Here is an 18,037-nt window from a genome sequence, read left to right as displayed (position 1 = left end):
CTGCCTCATAGGATTATTGTGAAGTGTAAATTAGTTAATAGGCATGAGAGCTTAAAAGGATGCCTGGCACATGGTAAGGACTCCATGTTCTATGCTAAGTACTGTATGGGTGTCATGTAGTTTAATCCTGTGAGTTTGATATTATTATCCCCAGTTTACAAATGAGTAAACTTAGACTTACAGAGGATAGCTAAATTCTCCACAGTCATAACAGTTTGCAAGGATCAGAATGGGCATTCAAACCAGACCTATGAGAACTTCAGAATCTTTTACCATTCTGGAAAACATGTATTGGGAGGGCTCCTCCTAAACTTAATGAGCTTCTTTCACTGCTGCCACTGCGGTCTCTACCACCTCTGCAGAATCTGCCATGGCCTTTAAGGACTTGCCCCTAGACAGCTGTCCACCCAAAGAAACAGCTCCCAAAGTCCCAAGATTTTGCTTACAATAACCTTCAAGCTTGGGCTAGGGCTTTATTGAAATCACAGAGGCCAACTCGATGGAAGACCAACTGTGTGGTTAGTATGTGGACTCTGAAGATCTCAATCCCACTTTTGGAGAGTAGGATACATTTACATACTATCTTGATCTTGCCTTCTATGGGATCTTATTTGTCTAATTCTTTGCTGGACTCCCCTATGCCCACTCCCCGAGGCAGAAGAAAGACTCTACAGTCTGTACATTGCTATGGAGAATTACCTATTTGTCCCTCTTCCTGTATCTCATTAGTATACAAATGATAGAATAAGAAATATAGGCATTTGCAATCTTATAAGACTAGACCTGTCTACTTTCAAGGCTTAGAGGTTGGGGTAAGTCCTTAAAATAATTTTTTGACCCTCGCATTCATTCTTCCAAGCCCAGGACAGGGCAAATCTTCCACTTTGTACTTGGTAGTATCTCTTCTATGAGGTTATGAGCTAGCTTCATGAGAGTAGAAGGCCATCTTTCATGATACCTCTGCATTTCTCTACAATGCCTATGAGCTTGAGGCCATGATTAAAGGCTTCAAGAGAGAATATGCAGGATGAATTATATTCAGGCTTTGTCTTTGGGGATCTAAGAGCATTGTCTTTCAACTCTTAAATGGAGACAGTAATGTTTCCCTCACCGAATTGTCATGAGGATTCAAATTTCAAAGGAGGCAGTATAGTGAAGTGGTAAGAGCATGTTCTAGAGCCAGAGCCCAGCTCACTACTTACCATGTTTAGTTTGTGCTTCTATTTTCTCATCTATAGAATAGAGATAATAATATTAATAGTACTTATTTCACAAGTTTTTTAATGAAGATTAAATGAGTTAGTGTAGGTTTGGGCACGTGAGAACTAAATAAATGTTAGCCATTGTAAATAGCAAAATAATACATCTAAAAAGTGTTGCAGGACTTTTCCTTAATTCAGCTGAAGACAGGGTCCTTGTCCGTGCCACGGCCATGAAAATTTAGGCTCACAGACAGTTTGAAGGGTGAGTAAAGCAGGATTTTGGGGGGTTATAAAGGGGGAACATGAAACCTTCGCAAAGCCAGAATCCCTCCTAGAGCACTTCCCACCCACAGCTTGAATCCCAGATTCCACACAGGAAGAGGAGGGGCCAGGCCCCTCCCCTGCTGCAAATGGTGCCAACCTCTGTGGCTCCACTCCCAGTGTACTCTTCCCAGTGTGTAGGCCTGTTGGAGTTTTTCTGGGAACTCCCTCCCACCTGGCTGTCTCAAAAGCATCTAGAATTACCTAGAACTGTGCTACTCAAAGTATCCACTACAGTGAGATAAAGAACTTGGGCTCTAATATAAATCAGCATTCTCCTTCTTTGAAAAATTCTTGCTAGGGAAAAAAATATGTGCTTGTTGATAAATTTAATGTACATTCCAGCTCTAGCTTCTTTTTTTCTTTATAGATCAACAACAACAGTTCACATGGCATACTTTTTGTTTTCCTGACCCAGGATATAGTAGGCAGTCATAAATTTGTTTATATTTACATAGAAAAGGCTTTCTATGTAAAGGAACTTATTAAGAGGAAGTAAGTTTGTGGATTTGAAGTTGTGTGTACGTCATACATTACAAATCTATTTGTAATCTTTCTTTATCTTAAAAGTTACAAACAAGGTAAATCACAGCCATTTTTTGGTATAAGTTTTGAATATTTTTCTTGTAGGAAGAACAGATAAAGGTAGCTATGTGGGTTGTCATGTGAAGCCTAGAATGGGCTTTTCCAGAGAGCAGGAAGACACAGAGGTGTTATCCTCATTTTCTTTTGCCACCATGTTAGCATGTTTAGAGTCAAATATATAAAACTAAGCACAGTTGTTAACAGTTAATACAGGTGAGATTTCTTTGTATAAATAAGTTTGGAAACTATGCCTATTGTTTACAAGAAAACCCAATTATGATGTTTTTACCTTTTTTTTGCTTCTTTTATACCAAAGCAATTTAACATGAAATTAGTAATTATATTGATCGGGGTTCTCCAGAGCAACAGAAACAATAGATAGATAGATAGATAGATAGATAGATAGATAGATAGATAGATAGAGATTTATTATACGGAATTGGCTCATGTGGTTATGGAGGCCAAGAAGTCCCACAACCCACAGTCTGGCAAGCTGAAAGGCCAGGAGAGCCAATAGTATAGTTCCAGGTTGAGTCTGTAGGCCTGACAACTGGAAAAGCCAATGGTATAAGCTCCAGTCCAAGTTGGAAGACTCCCAAGGCAGAAGACCTATGTTCCAACTAAAAAGACCATGTTGCCCAGGCTGGTCTCAAACTCCTGAGCTCAGGCAATCTCCTGCCTCAGCCTCCCAAGTAGTTGAGACTATAGGCACACACTGCCACACCCAGCTAATTTCTTCTATATTTTAGTAGAGACAGGATTTCACCATGTTACAGAAGAATTTCTTAAACCCAGGAAGCAGAGGTTGCAATAAACTGAGATCACACAACTGCACTCCAGCATGAGTGACAGAGAGAGACTCCATCTCTAAATACATACTTACCTACATAAAATTTAAAAATATATAAACAAAAAGACAGAAAGAACAAATTCTCCATTATTCCACCATTTTACTGTATTTAGACCTTAAACTGATTGGATGAGACCCACCCACATTTGGGAGGCAGTCTACTTCACACAGTCTACTGATTCATATGTTAATCTCAGCCAGAAATACCTTCACAGACACACCCAAAATAATGTATAACCAAATCTCTAGGCACCCAAGAGACCATTCAGTTGAAACAAAAAAATTAATCTTCACAGTAATATTAGATGCAGCCCTATGAGGAGAAACTTGTTTGATTTCTACAAACTTTTAAAGAAGATTTTTTTCAATAAAAGTTGATTTTATTACTGAGACTACTTTTGGAAACATTTTAACTTCTTATTATTTGAATACATTTTTAAAAATTTCTACAAATAGTGTTTTTTTAATGAGAGATTATTGACAATATTTTCTGATGGATTACAACTGAAAATGGAAAGACAAGTGCCAGTGGTTGTTCTGGGAATTTTTCACTTGCAGGAGAGTCCTGTTTTGGGCTAAAAAAATAGATTTGATAAATTATGGAGGAAACCTATCGAGTGATAGGGCAGAGAAAGGCAGCCTGCTTTGTGCAACTGTATCTCCTAATATCTTTGTCAAAATGGCATCATAAGGATCTACAGCAAAGTTGGTAACCCTCTGTCATTCCAGAGAAAAAGGGATATAGGATATAGATAGTGCAGCCTGAGATTCTCAGGGCATGGATAAAAACGATTCAAAAACAGAAAAGAACCATTTGAAAATGCAAAAGAAAATGGATATTCTAGGAGCGAACTGGATTATTTTTTCAGACGTGTGGTCTTCTTGTAACCTTTATGAATAGTACCATAGCTCCACCTACTGCATAAGGAGGCAAAGAGGCAAAACGCTGTCCGTCACAAAGAACCTTCTTCCCCCACCTGCCGGAATTGTTGGTTTTGCTTTTGGTTTTCTGATTTTTTTAATCTTTTGGTTCTTTACCCAAGCGAAGTCACTGAAACTGTTCTTATTTTTTATTTCCAATCTTTCTTTCTCTCCTCTTCCTCCTAATTGCATGATTGAAGGATTTATGGGTATCATTTCAAAAGCTAAGATTTCAAATAAAACATAATAGAAAATTATAATTTGATGATTTGAGGTGTCTAGAAATGCATAAAATACAATTTAGATATATATACTGTACTTGGATAACATGTCGGAAAGACTGGGGAAGGGAAAAGGCATTATTGTTACCTGATGAGGAGAACAACACAGTTTTAAAGACTTGAATTCCCTGACACCAATTTGCTTGGTGCCTTGAACAAGTAACTTAACTCTCTTTGTGTGCTGCAGTATCCCCATTTAAAAAAAAAAATGAGAATAACGGCATATGCCTTTTCTCTGCCTCATAGATTCTTATCAGAATGATAGAAGATAAAGTAATGCCCCACTTATCCAGGCATCATACTTCCAGCCTTAGCCATCTGTAATGAATCTCAGAAGCAGACAGAAAAAGGCCTCTGAGCAATGAGAGCACTGCAGGCTTTAAGAAAATGCAAAGTCCATTGACTTGGAATTGTGTGTCAGTTAAGCTAAATGTGTGCTGAGCTTGCAATGTATACATGTGTTTGTGTGCATGTGTTTTTCTTTTCTCTGGAATTCTTCCCTCTCCGTAGTTACCTACGAAGATAGATTTTTATTTTAATGGAAAGACAAGAAAGGGAAAATATGATTGAGGCAGATGAAAGTATCTCCTTAGAAATTCACCACAAAGAGGGTGTAAATTAATTCAACCACTGTGGAAGACAGTGTCATGATTCCTCAAAGACCTAGAGATAGAAATACCATTTGACCCAGCAATCCCATTACTGGGTGTATACCCAAAGGAATATAAAGCATTCTGTTACAAAGATATGTGCACATGTATGTTCATTGCAGCAGTATTGACAATAACAAAGACATGGAATCAACCCAAATACCTATCAATAATAGACTGGATAAAGAAATTGTGGTACATATACATCATGGAATACTATGCAGCTGTAAAAAGGAATGAGATTATGTCATTTCCAGGGATATGGATGTAGCTGGAAGCCGTTATCCTCAGCAAACTAGTGCAGGAACAGAAAACCAAACACCACATGTTCTCACTTGTAAGTAGGAGGTGAATGATGAGAACACATGGACACTTGGGAGGGAACAACATATACGAGGGCCTGTTGGAGGGTGGGGAGTGGGAGGAGATAGAACATCAGGAAGAATAGCTAATGGATGCTGGGCTTAATACCTAGGTGATGGGATGTTCTGTGTAGCAAACCACCAGATACACCTTTACCTATCCTATGTAACAAACACACATTCTGCACATGTACCCAGGAACGTAAAAGTTGGAAAACAAAAAGAAATTCACCATGAAGATAACTGGAGAAGAGGCCAGAACTAGAGATAAATAGCTCTCTGTGTTTCAGTCAATCACATTGTACTGGTTTCCTGTTTCAGAGTTTACAGGATTTAGTGAAAGTTTCTGAATCATGGACTGAATGCTTGTTTTACAACAAAGTTTGTAATGCATTTACAAAAAAAGAAAAATGTACTGCATTTTAGGAAGCCTTCTATTAAAAAGGAAGGGAATATGCATCATTTATGTAGAAAATCAACATACATGGAATATTTCATTTTTTTCCTCTGTAATGTTAGATATATTTAATACTACTGTTCTATTTTAGAAACACGGAATTTCTCATATGGAAAAGTTAATTCCCATGTTTTTCTCCTTTGTAGTTCCTGATCTGATTTAAATCACTTTCCAAATCATTTGAAAGCCAAAACAAGGAGTTATATTCTTGAAATTTGTTTTTGAAGGACAGGGGTGTTTTACAAATTAAAAATGTAAATTATATATATTTTTATTTTATTTAGCCTTTTAAAATAAGCTTTCTCCTTTTTTGGATAAAACTGAAAACTTCCAGTTCTGCATGGATATTTATGTAGATATTTTTTACATACCTTAGATAACTAAGCATTATATTTTCATTCAGTAAGGGCAACAAATTATATATTTCATATTCAAATGTTTTATATAACACCTTCATTAAAATATGTACTGAATTTATAAATTAAATTTGAACAAATTTCAAAATTATTTTTGTATTTATTGTCTGATGGAGGCAGGCAAAATGTGACACCCCAGCATTCTTTTACCCCGAGATATGAAAATCTTCTGACAATTCAAATGAGATTAGTATAGACTAGGACTTCTCAAACCATTAGAAGAACGAGGTGAGGCTTTTCTCTTTCATTTTAATTTCTTGTTTTTCTGACCAATGTGTCATTCAACTGACTATACGTAGTGCCAGTACATAGTTAGGGCCATATGCCACTCCATGTGCCTTTGACAACCCCACTCACCCTGTTTAATGAGATGAGCCCTGTGCTCACATACTTGGATGTTACAGCAATGTCAAATTGGTATATAAGTTTCTGAACAATCTAAATTTTTGTGCTTAACCTGGTCATTTGCTGGTAACAATAAATTTGCAGGCAGACATCTTAGAATAGTACTGGGTAAACTGGGGATTAACAGCACACAGCCTGGAATCAGACTGCCTGGGTTTGAATCTCAGCTTTACCATTTGCAGCCTGAGACCCTGCCTGAGGTCATTTAACCTCTTGTGCCCCAGGTTCCTTATTGGTAGAATGAGGATAACAATGCTTACCCATTTCATAGGGTTGCCACAAGCATTATACAAACAAAATACTTAATACCTTAGAACTTAATAACATAATAGTTTGCTTGCAATGTATTTAGCAGCAGTAATAATATTAATAAATCAGTAAAATTTTGAACCTACTTGAAATTTCCGTATTTTGCTGAATTATCAAGAATAACTGTTCCAAAACCTAATTTACTTTTAAGGCAGAGTCCTGGGCCACAGACCAGCACCAGTAAGTGGCCTGTTAGGAACTGTGCCACACAGCAGGAGGTGAACAGGGGCTAAAGAGCATTATTGCCTGAGCTCCACCTCCTGTCATCAGATCAGCAGTGGCATTAGATTCTTATAGGCGTGCAGACCCTACTGTGAAGTGTGCATGCTAGGGATTTAATTGTGAGCTCCTTATGAGAGTCTAATGTCTCATGATCTGAGGTGAAACAGTTTCAGCCTGAAACCATCCTCTCCCTGCACTACCACACCCTTCCCCTGGTTCATGAAAAAATTGTCTTCCACGAAACCAGTCTCTAGTGCCAAAAAGGTTGGGAACTGGTGTTTTAGGGGATATATTTTAAGCAAATAGAGACCATGAAAGTAATCTAAATCAAGGACATTATTTGGGGGGGAGTGTGATTTGTTCATATTGAGGTTCAAAAATTCAAGAATATTTAATATTCAGTGAATATTTATTGAAATGCTGTTTCATATATAGCCTTTAGAGGATGTGATTAGTTTCCTAGGGAGGAGGTAAGCAGTTTTGTTACTGAATATTTGTCAGATGTCACAGCTAAAGAAATCTGGTTGGAGATGGTTACTGATGAGTATTTGGTTCTTAGGAGAGGAACTTAACTACAGATTGTTGAGGATGTGGACCACAATTGGAATTTATATAGTGTAGATCTCAAGGTAAAGAAAATATTATAAATGCTTTCCTTTGAAAAAAGGCATATTTTAATTAATTCATTCATTCATGTGTTCATGATTGTGTACCTAGAAAACATATGTTTAATGTTTTCTTTATATTTGGCAAATTCATTCATTTGGTAAATATTATTAGAGCCCACTGTGTGCCAAGTGAAGTTGCTGAGAATATTTTCACTCTCACAAGGTAGATAAAATCTTTGTCTTCATGAAGTTTGCATTCTAGTGTGGAGGCAAGAAAGAAAAGCAGATTTAAAAAAAAAAAAGAAAAGTGAGTGTTAAGAAGTAAGTGCACAGAGTACAGGTTGAATATCCCTATTTGAAATGCTTGGTACCAAAGTTGTTTCAGATCTTAGACTTTTTTAGGTTTTGGAATATTTGCATCTCACACACACACACACACACACACTCACACACCAACTGAGCATTCTGAATCTGAAAAATGCTCCAATGAACATTTCCTTTGACCATCATGTTGGCGCTCAAAAAGTTTCAGATTTTAGAGCATTTCAGAATTCTGATCTTTGGATTTGGGATGCTCAACCTGAAATTAGAAAGTATACCGAAAAATCTACTTTAGGAAAAATGGTCAGGATAAGTACCTCTAAGGAAGTAACATTTGAACTGAGACTCAAAGGATGAGGAACAAGCCATATTAAAACCACTCTAGGAGATGTAAAAGCTCCTGTTTACTCTGTGAAGCACTTCAGGTATTTCAAAGAACTCCTCAGCAGCAGTAGATGCAGTGTCTTTTCTCTAGCAACAAAACAAAAATCAGGCATTTTTTATACACGTATACAAAACCAATGACAACTCATTACCTATTCTTGGGAAGAAATAAATGACCAAAGTTCCAACTATATTTTACATCTTTGTTCATAGCAGAGGCTAGCAGCCCTAGTAGCAGAGGCCAGACATTGTTTGCAGGCAGTTTCTACTTTAATTTACTATGCTAGTATTTCTTTCTCTTTGGAGTTGTTAATTTCTTCATCACAGGACCTCTCTGAGGGCTGATTAGGACTGCAGTTCAGAGTGTTTCCAGGGCATTGTGAGAGCACAAAATGTATTCCTTGTGCTCCTATCTTTATTACATACTATTCATCAGTACATTGCAGGAACCTCTTAGGCATTTAATCTATTGGGAGTTTCTGTTGATACAAATTAGTTTCATTTACTCTAATTTTTATACTTTATCCACAGGATTAACTCTTGACTGTTTTGAAACTCTTGTTTGCCACCTTTTTCAGAGGTCATGGTTTTTTCTGTTTCTGCTCTAGCACATGCCTTGTCTTGTGGCTTTGCTAATAATAAATCAATAAATGGCTCACTTCTTCCTCTCATCCAAATGAAGCCATATATGGTAAGCATTAATTTTATAATAAATTTTATTGGTCAGAAGAGCTAACTGCCATATACATTTTTCACATAGACTATGGAAATTAATTTACTTCCAATATTGAAAAATTATCATCCACTTGTAAAGTATAAACTGAGTCTTGGTTTATTTTATCAAAAGCAGTATCCAAGTCAAACTTCTTTTTTCATTCATAAGTTCACTTTTATAGATTTATTTCGAATATATTTATATTACAAAATTTTATCTTCCTTTGGTAGAGTGGAATATCTAAAAAAGTTTATTAATGAATCTTGAAATCCTTGGTCATGAACTACTTACAGTGTCCTCTTTGCATACTTCAGTGATACTGAATACTTTCTTAAAGACAGGAAATGAGTAATGCTGTATATAGTGAAACTCTAGGAAGAATTTAAAATGTAATCATCATTAGCAAAAATTCTAAAAGCAGCATGTTCTTACTAAGTACATTGGCTTCCTTGCTATCTTAATTCTGTATATTTGCTTTCTTTACATAAGAAGTTCTACTATTAGTATTGCAGATCTAGAGCCAATGATAGAGTGACCTAGATTCTGTGTGTCTTATATATAATCATCTGGATTTTTCAACTAGTCCTGATTTTATTAACAGTAAGAGTAAACATATAAAAGAAAAAAGGCACAATGGAAATTTCAGGTTTGGCTGATTTGAGTGATGAACTAAAATACTCATTGACCTTTCTTCATGATTTTTCTTTATTTCTGCCAGTTTCTCGTTAATCTTGTATTTAGTATTGTTTAAATGCAGTACACTAATTTCATCTTGTGTTATATAACCTGGAAAATTTGTTTCTGTAAATAGCACAGAATATAATTATTTTACAAATGAACTCCTGGCAAAAGATATCATCATAACATTTGGGACCATAGATACTGATGGTCTCTTGGCAAATTACTATTTTTTCTTCAGGCTTCCATTTGCAAAGTAATAATCATAAATTGGACTAAAATGGGAAGTATTTTTAAATGACAGTGATTTAGAAAAAAGACTAGAGGTTGAAGAAAATTTAGAAGTAATAATGGCTAAATATTTTATATTTATATTTCTTTTCAGGCGCAACTGAAGGTGCAGAAATACTTTCTTAATCCATTTGTGCTGCTTCAATGAAATATCATAAACTAAGTAACTTACAAACTACAGAAATTTTTGTTGCAGTTGACAAGGAAACATGGCGAAGGAATTGCTTTTGCCAGTGAAGATGAGTATGAGTTGGCATATGTCACTTTAGTAGAAAGCTTTAGAAATGTCCCTGTTCCCATCTTAGTGCTCTGCAGATTATGGAAGAATGTACCAGCCTAAGTCCCAGAGTTACCAGAATAAGTAGGACCTCCTGCTGCCCCGTGGAACATATAGTGCAAAGAAGGCATAATCTTTTACATGTTAAGTTTCTGAGATTTGTGAGTTATTTACTACTTTGGCATAACCCATCTTGACGGATATAGGATCTAAAAGTATAACTTAGTCACAGATTAAGGTGCTAACTTTTCTAGATTGCTAAGGCCCTTTATTATTCTGGCTGTTTAATTTCATTGACGGCTTTTTTTCTGCATCTCGCCAGTTGATCATATTTTTTCCATTTTAATCTGTTAATGTCATGGATAACATTACAGATATTCTCATATTTAAACTTCCTTCCATTATTGACAGTAGCCTCTGTTATTCATCAAGTATGGTATATTTTTTCTTTATTATTGGAATTATTATATTTCCAATTATTATTTTTACACTTTAAGTTCTGGGGTACATGTACGGAATGTGCAAGTTTGTTACGTAGTTAGCCACGTGCCATGGTGGTTTGCTGCATCCATCACCCTGTCATCTACATCAGGTATTTTTCCTAATGCTATGCCTCCCTTAGTCCCCTACCCCACTGTAGGCCCCAGTGTGTAATGCTCCCCTCCCTGTGTCGATGTGTTCTCATTGTTCAACTCTCACTTCTGAGTGAGAGCATGCGATGTTTGGTTTTCTGTTCTTGTGTTAGTTTTCTGAGAATTATGGTTTCTAGCTCCATCCATGGCCCCATAAAGGACACGGACTCATTCTTTTTTATGGCATGGTATTCCATGCTATATACCTACCACATTTTTATCCAGTCTATCATTGATGGGTGTTTGGGTTGGTTCCAAGTCTTTGCTATTGTGAACAGTGCCGCAGTAAACATACGTGTGCATGTGTCTTTATAGTAGAATGATTTATAATTCTTTGGGTATATACCCAATAATGGAATTGCTGGGTCAAATGGTATTTCTATTTCTAGGTCCTTGAGGAATCGCCACACTGTCTTCCACAATGGTTGCACTAATTTACATTCCCACCAACAGTGTGAAAGCATTCCTATTTCTCCACATCCTCTCCAGCATCTGTTGTCTCCCGATTTTTTAATGATCACCATTCTAACTGGTGTGAGATGGTATCACATTGTGGTTTTGATATGCATTTCTCTAATGACCAGTGATGATAAGCTTTTTTTAATATGTTTTTTGTTGGCTGCATAAATGTCTCCTTTTAAGAAGTGTCTCTTCATATCCTTTGCCCACTTTTTGATGGAGTTGTTTGTTTTTTTTCTTGTAAATTTATATAAGTTCCTTGTAGATTCTGAATATTAGCCCTTTGTCGGATGGATAGATTGTAAAAACTTTCTCCTATTCTGGAGGTTGCCTGTTCATTCTGATGAGAGTTTTTTGCTGTGCTTTTTTAGTTTAATCAGATCCCATTTGTCAATTTTGGCTTTTGTTGCTGTTGTTTTGGTGTTTTAGTAATGAAGTCCTTGCCCAGGCCTATGTCCTGAATGGTATTGCCTAGGTTTTCTTCTAGGGTTTTTATGGTTTTAGGTCTTACATTTAAATCTTTGATCCATCTTGAGTTAATTTTTGTATAAGGTGTAAGTAAAGGATCCAGTTTCAGCTTTCTGCATATGACTAGCCAGTTTTCCCAGCACCATTTATTAAATAGGGAGTCCTTTCCCTGTTGCTTGTTTTTGTCAGCTTTGGCAAAGATGTGTGGTATTATTTTCTGAGGCCTCTGTTCTGTTCCATTGGTCTATGTCTCTATTTTGGTACTGGTACCATGCTATTTTGATTACTGTCACCTTGTAGTGTAATTTGAAGTCAGGTAGTGTGATGCCTGCGGCTTTGTTCTTTTTGCTTAGGATAGTCTTGGCTATCTGGGCTCTTTTATGGTTCCACATGAAATTTAAGATGGTTTTTCCAATTCTGTGAAGAAAGTTAGTGGTAACTTGATAGGAATAGCACTGAATCTATAAATTACTTTGGGCAGTATGGCCATTTTTACAGTATTGATTGTTCCTAGCCATGAGCATGGAATGTTTTTCCATTTGTTTGTGTCCTCTTTTATTTCCTTGAGTAGTGTTTTGTAGTTCTCCTTGAGGAGGCCCTTCACATCCCTTGTTAGTTGTATTCCTAGGTATTTTATTCTCTTTTTAGTAATTGTGAATGGGCGTTCACTCATGATTTGGCTGTTATTGTTGTATAGGAATATGGTATTTTTATACATTGTCAGATTGAGTTTTCTATTCTTTAAGACTTTTATATACATGTATTTATTATTAGATTATTTTATAATTTTTCTAGCCATTTCCATATATTTTTATGATAAAGTTATATTTGATAAATTAAGTTGGGGTGTTTTAATCTTTTTCACATATCAAACAATCTGTATTGGGTTCCTTAAAGGTTTGATAGAACTTGTCTTTAAAACCTCTGGTCCTGGTGCTTTTTAGTGGATAGATTTTTAACTACCAATACCAAATAATTATAGGTATTTTTATGTTTTCTATTTTTAACTCTTGTCATTTTTAATAATTATACTATTCCAGAAGTGTCACTTTGTTTCCAGTTTAATAGTATACAGTTATAAAAGTTATGTGAGAGTTTATAAATAGCTATATATGTAAAAGTATATATCATTTTTTGTTCTTTGCTGTATCTGTACAATGCTGATACTGTATTTTTAAATTTCTAATATTGTATATATTTTTCTTAACCTTTTCAGAGATTTTGTATTTCATTGGTCTGTTCAAAGAATCAGATTTTTGCTTTAGGTAATGCTCTCAAAGTTTCCATTTCAATTATTTTTTTAATTTTTGCCTTCTTTCTATTTTTGTAAATATATTGTTTTTCCAACATTTTGAGTTGAATGCTTAACCCAGCAAGCTTAATCTTACTTTTTTAATAGGCACTTTAAGGCTATACATTTAGATTCATTTCAATTTGTTATATGTAATACATGCTTTTTTTTTAAACCTTGATCACTTGGAAGTTATCTTTTATTTCTGTTCTTTAATGGTTACCCTTAAATTTTTAGCACTCATATTTGACTTAAAGTTGAAACTTAGTGGCTCGTTCTCTTATAACACAACCACCTTACCTAAGAAAGCTTTAACTCCAGTTGTATTCCACCAATCTCCTTGTTTCTTTATCTCTCTGTGTTCCATTATGAATAATTTTTGTCAGATTACTAATTTTTTTAGCTCTGTTTAATATATTGTTTTGCTGGCACTTTTTTTTTTATTAAAAATGATTTCAATTTCTAGAACTCTATTTGGTTCTTTTTCAAATCTGTTGTTTATGATATTCTATTTACTTATTATAGTTTTAAACATATTTTATGGTGACTTTCAGATTGCTCTGTTCTCTCAACTTCTAAACAAGTGACTCTTCCTATTATATTTACTGACTCTCCCTCATGGTATATCATTTCCTTGTGTAGTTAGTAACTTTGGAATGTGACTTTATCTTATTGAAGGTTGTTTTTTGTGAGAGTACCCATTAACATGGATTGCTGGTATGTCCCCATAGAAAACCTTTGCTTTTTATTCAGAGGGTACCTCAAGGCTTTTACTGACATAGAACCAGTTTTTAAATGTCTTTCTCAGCTTGGGATTCTCTCACAAGGGTAGTTTAAAGTCAGACTCAGGTCATGTACATGGTTTAGGCTTAAGGATTTAATTTCTCACAGTCGACTTTTTACTCAACCCAATTTATTTTTTATTTATTGTTTGCTAGTTCTTGTTTTTCTGTACAGAAATTTCTAGAACTCCTTTCACAGCAGGGGCAGTTATTCCAAGGTCTGGCTTTCCTCAGGAGGCTCAGTTCCAGCTTCCCATCTTATTTAAGCCGAAGGCCACATCTACTTTCTCAATATAGGTGTTATAATCCTGAGGCCCCCATCTATAATTTTATCTGTGTCTGTGCACACACACATACATATTAACCATCTGATTCCTATATGCATTTAGGCTAGATATCTCATCCCCCCAATAAACATATACCCTGCTTTGGCATCAGCTGATAGCTGACTGGTCCTGGCTTTTATTTCCTCTTTATTCTGATACCTAATCAACTTCCTATTTTATCTTTCAAACTTATTTATATATTTAATGTTCATTTTTCTTATATTTTCCCAGACTATGTGTTTGTAGCAGTTAGGGAATATCTACTAGCTCAGTTCATGTTGGTAAAATCTCTTAGTTTCTAATAAAGGAAAACGAATGGTTAGCCAAAATAGAGAAATGTAATTATACTTACAGGCTGAATCAGGGATGAGAGTGAACTATTAGAGAAAACTGTTTCTAGACATTCTCCCATCCAGTGTCTATTCAATATGTACTATATAAGATTCCAGAGACTGTTCTAGACCCTGGGGTTACAAAGATGATAAGAAATAATTCCCTTCCTTAGTGAGTTCATAGTCTATCAAAGAGAATGATGTAGAACAAATAGAATGTAGTGAGAGAAATGCTAACAGAAGTTTATATAATTGCTATGAAGACTAAATAAAATACAGTTCTTATTTTTGCCTTTAAGTTAGAGGTTTGTTGATGGAACATGCGATGTTGCTAAGGGGTTTTATAGAACAAAAAACTCACAAATGGTGAACAAGCTGTTTTTGGATGAATGATAAACATGTGCAAAGGCCACACTACTAGTGTAGTATATTGGTTTGGCTGGAGAATAAGGAGTAAGTGGAGAAGTGATGGTAGATGGATCTGGAGAAATAGGCACCAATTTTTGGATTTTATTCTGTAGGCAAGGGATTGATTGTTTTTATGAATTAGAAAGATAACATTGCTGGTTATTTTTCTAAAGATGTATTAAGTTGCTGAGACAAAAAAAACTAGATATGGTGAGTGTAGTTAGGAGGTTGTTGCAGTCAATCAGGCCAGGGATGATGGATATTGAAAAGCAAGAGTAGAGATGAAGAGGAAGGAATAGACTTCAGCAAAGGGGACTCTCAGAGAAATTTTTCAATGTTAGTATAAAGAGAATAGGAAGAATATTAATAAATAAACCAAAATTTACCCAGCACAGTGGTTTACACCTGTAATCCTAACACTTTGGGAGGCCAAAGCAGGAGGATGACTTGAGCACAAGAGTTCAAGACTAGTCTGGGCAACATAGCAAAACCCTGTTTCTACAAAAATAAAGTTAAGATAAAAAATCAGCTGGCCATTGTGGTGGGCTCCTGTAGTCCTAGTCCTCCAGTCCTAGTGCCTCAGTCCTACTCGGGAGGCTGATGCAGGAGGATCACTGAGCCCAGGACATCGAGGCTGCAGTGAGCTGTGATCATGCCACTGCACTCCAACCTGAGTGACAGAGGGAGATCCTGCCCCCCACACCCCAAAAATAATCAAAATTTATTGAGCAATGACACCATGCAAGCAACTTTACCAAGTTCCTTTAACTCTCACAAAACTCCATAAGTGATCATTTATAAATGAGAACGCCTCAGAGAAGTTCAGTAATAGCCCACCCAGCATGACACCTGTGTTGCTGTATCCAAATGCTATCTGATTCCCAAGCTGGTTTTCTTTCCACTCTTCTTGTTGCTTCTCTGTAGGGATTTTGTTTTAATTCTAATCATTGTTTTCCATGAGACTCTCTTTATATTGTAGTTTATCAGGTTAAATGATGAGCAATTCAAGAGTCTCTAAATAACTATAATTTGGAACTTCAAATGACTTCTCAACTGTAAGCTAATTAAATCTTCCAAGTCCAACCCCTCTAAAGTTAAAAGCAGTTCAGCATCTCTTTCCATGTCATTAGGCTGTATCTGCCTTTACAGTGTGATGATCCTGCTCATTACATTTCAGAGTTTGCTGGTCTCAATGTGTGGTTTGGTGGGGCTAAGAATAATAATTATTCCCAAATCCTCTGGGGAAAATTATCAGAACCCAATTCAGAAGCTGTACTATCACCACTAAGCTAGTTCAGAGTTCAAAAAACATTCACCACTTGGGATGTTCTGACAAATATAGTGTCACAATAAAGAAATAGGAAGCCAATAGCAATTATTGATGATCTGCTGCAGAAGAAGTTCTCTTGGGCACTTCAAATAAAGGTTTTATCTAAGTAGAGAAGATTTGATTTTAATAAGCAGGGTGGAATGCTATCCTAACTTGGCCTGCCAGGTGGATTCGTCTTCCTTTCCTCACCAGCCAAACTTACAAGCATTCTTTTCCTTTTCCATTTAAACACTAATGACTGGCAAAGAAATGCTGAGATGCAGTTATAAAGTTCAGAAATAGCCCAAGCTAACTCCTGAAACCATGCCTCACACTTATGAATTAGAATTTCTGGGTCAAGGGTGAAGAGAGTATATATTCAAAGTGATATATAGATGCCAGAGCGAGCCAGACTGCCTGGGTTGGAATTCTGATTCTGACACTCACTAGCCATGTGAACCTGGGTAAGTTACTTAGTGTCCTTGAGACTCAGTTTCCGCATCCATAAAATGGGAATAATAAGAGGACACATCCCATGGTGGTTGCTTGTAGATTAAACAATATCCATAAAGCATTTCGAATAGCACCTGGCACAGAGTAAGCCCTATATAGGTGTTGATTGTCGTAATTATTATTGTTGGTATCTATAAGTAACAATTTCTATTTTGGTGTGTTATGGTGATTGTTATTAAATTTGGATGATAAAATATTTACTCTATTTCCAAAAAGCAAATCTTTGAGTAGAATAAGAATAGGCAGTCTCTTTTATGCTTTCCCATTAGAATGTTTTGCTTTCATTTTGTTGTGTACATCTTTCAAATAGAAAAGATATAAAACTGAACCATAAGTTCTAAAACTGCCATCTAAATTGGGTATGGTTTTCACGCTTTTTCTTTTTTTCTTTTCTTTGAGAAAGAGTCTCGCTCTGTCGTATTTTCTTGTTAAATTGGAAACAATTTAGTGCACCCACATTCCTTCTGGTTTAAGTAATCTATAGGATTAAAATGACAAAAAAGTAGGATTAACTAGATTTATGATTGACAAAGGAGCGTTGCAAATAGCTTCTATATAACAGGTGTAGCTTTTTGAATAGATGTACCAGACTGACCCATAAAACCCACCCAGTTGCCATACTCCTCCACAGATGGCCACTTAAATGATTTAATTTCACTAAAATGATTCTGGCAAAGAATTCTTTAAAACAAACTGTAATGATTTATCATTTTGAGCTGTCTCAAGTACCATCATTATTCTAATGGTCCATGATCAGAATATTTTTCTTCAAATGCTTTCTCCCACTTTGGCTTTCCTTTTTCTTTTCAGACCCTCTTCATCTGCATATGCTTAATACTACTAATCAGGCTCTCTCCTTCACATTATCCAACCTACACTAAATTTCCTTACCTTACTCTTTTCCTTGGATTTGAGAAACATTCTGTCTTCTAATCTCTTCCTTTGTGAGTTGATTCTAGAAACTTTTAAGGTAACTTTGTCTTCAAGTTTGGAGGGCTACTTTATGATGGAAGGTAGACAACTCAGACAGAGGCATTAAGAGCTATCAGGCTGAGTAGTGAGAAGCCTATGACATTGAATTTAAGAATGGATATATACGTTTAGCAGGTCCTTACATTGCATTGACAATGCATCAGGCTTTCAACCAAGGTAATGGTAGGGTGGGTAACTGCATCACTAAAGCACCATACTTCCTGAATGATGTCCGAGGAAGACAGTGCTAATCGATTATGGCAACCTTGCAGTCCTTCTTCACGGAGCAC

At 35.9% G+C, this 18,037-nt stretch overlaps 1 protein-coding gene across 31 annotated transcripts in view; it reads left to right on the top strand.

Moving 5' to 3' along the window:
• CFAP20DC (CFAP20 domain containing) overlaps nucleotides 1–18,037 on the top strand; it is a 352,305-nt gene that overhangs the window by 56,165 nt on the left and 278,103 nt on the right. The gene's annotated exons all lie outside the window — the stretch shown is intronic.

This window comes from Callithrix jacchus, chromosome 15, assembly GCF_049354715.1.
Source record: "Callithrix jacchus isolate 240 chromosome 15, calJac240_pri, whole genome shotgun sequence".
NCBI lineage: Eukaryota > Metazoa > Chordata > Mammalia > Primates > Cebidae > Callithrix > Callithrix jacchus.
This window is presented reverse-complemented; position numbering and strand designations above follow the sequence as displayed.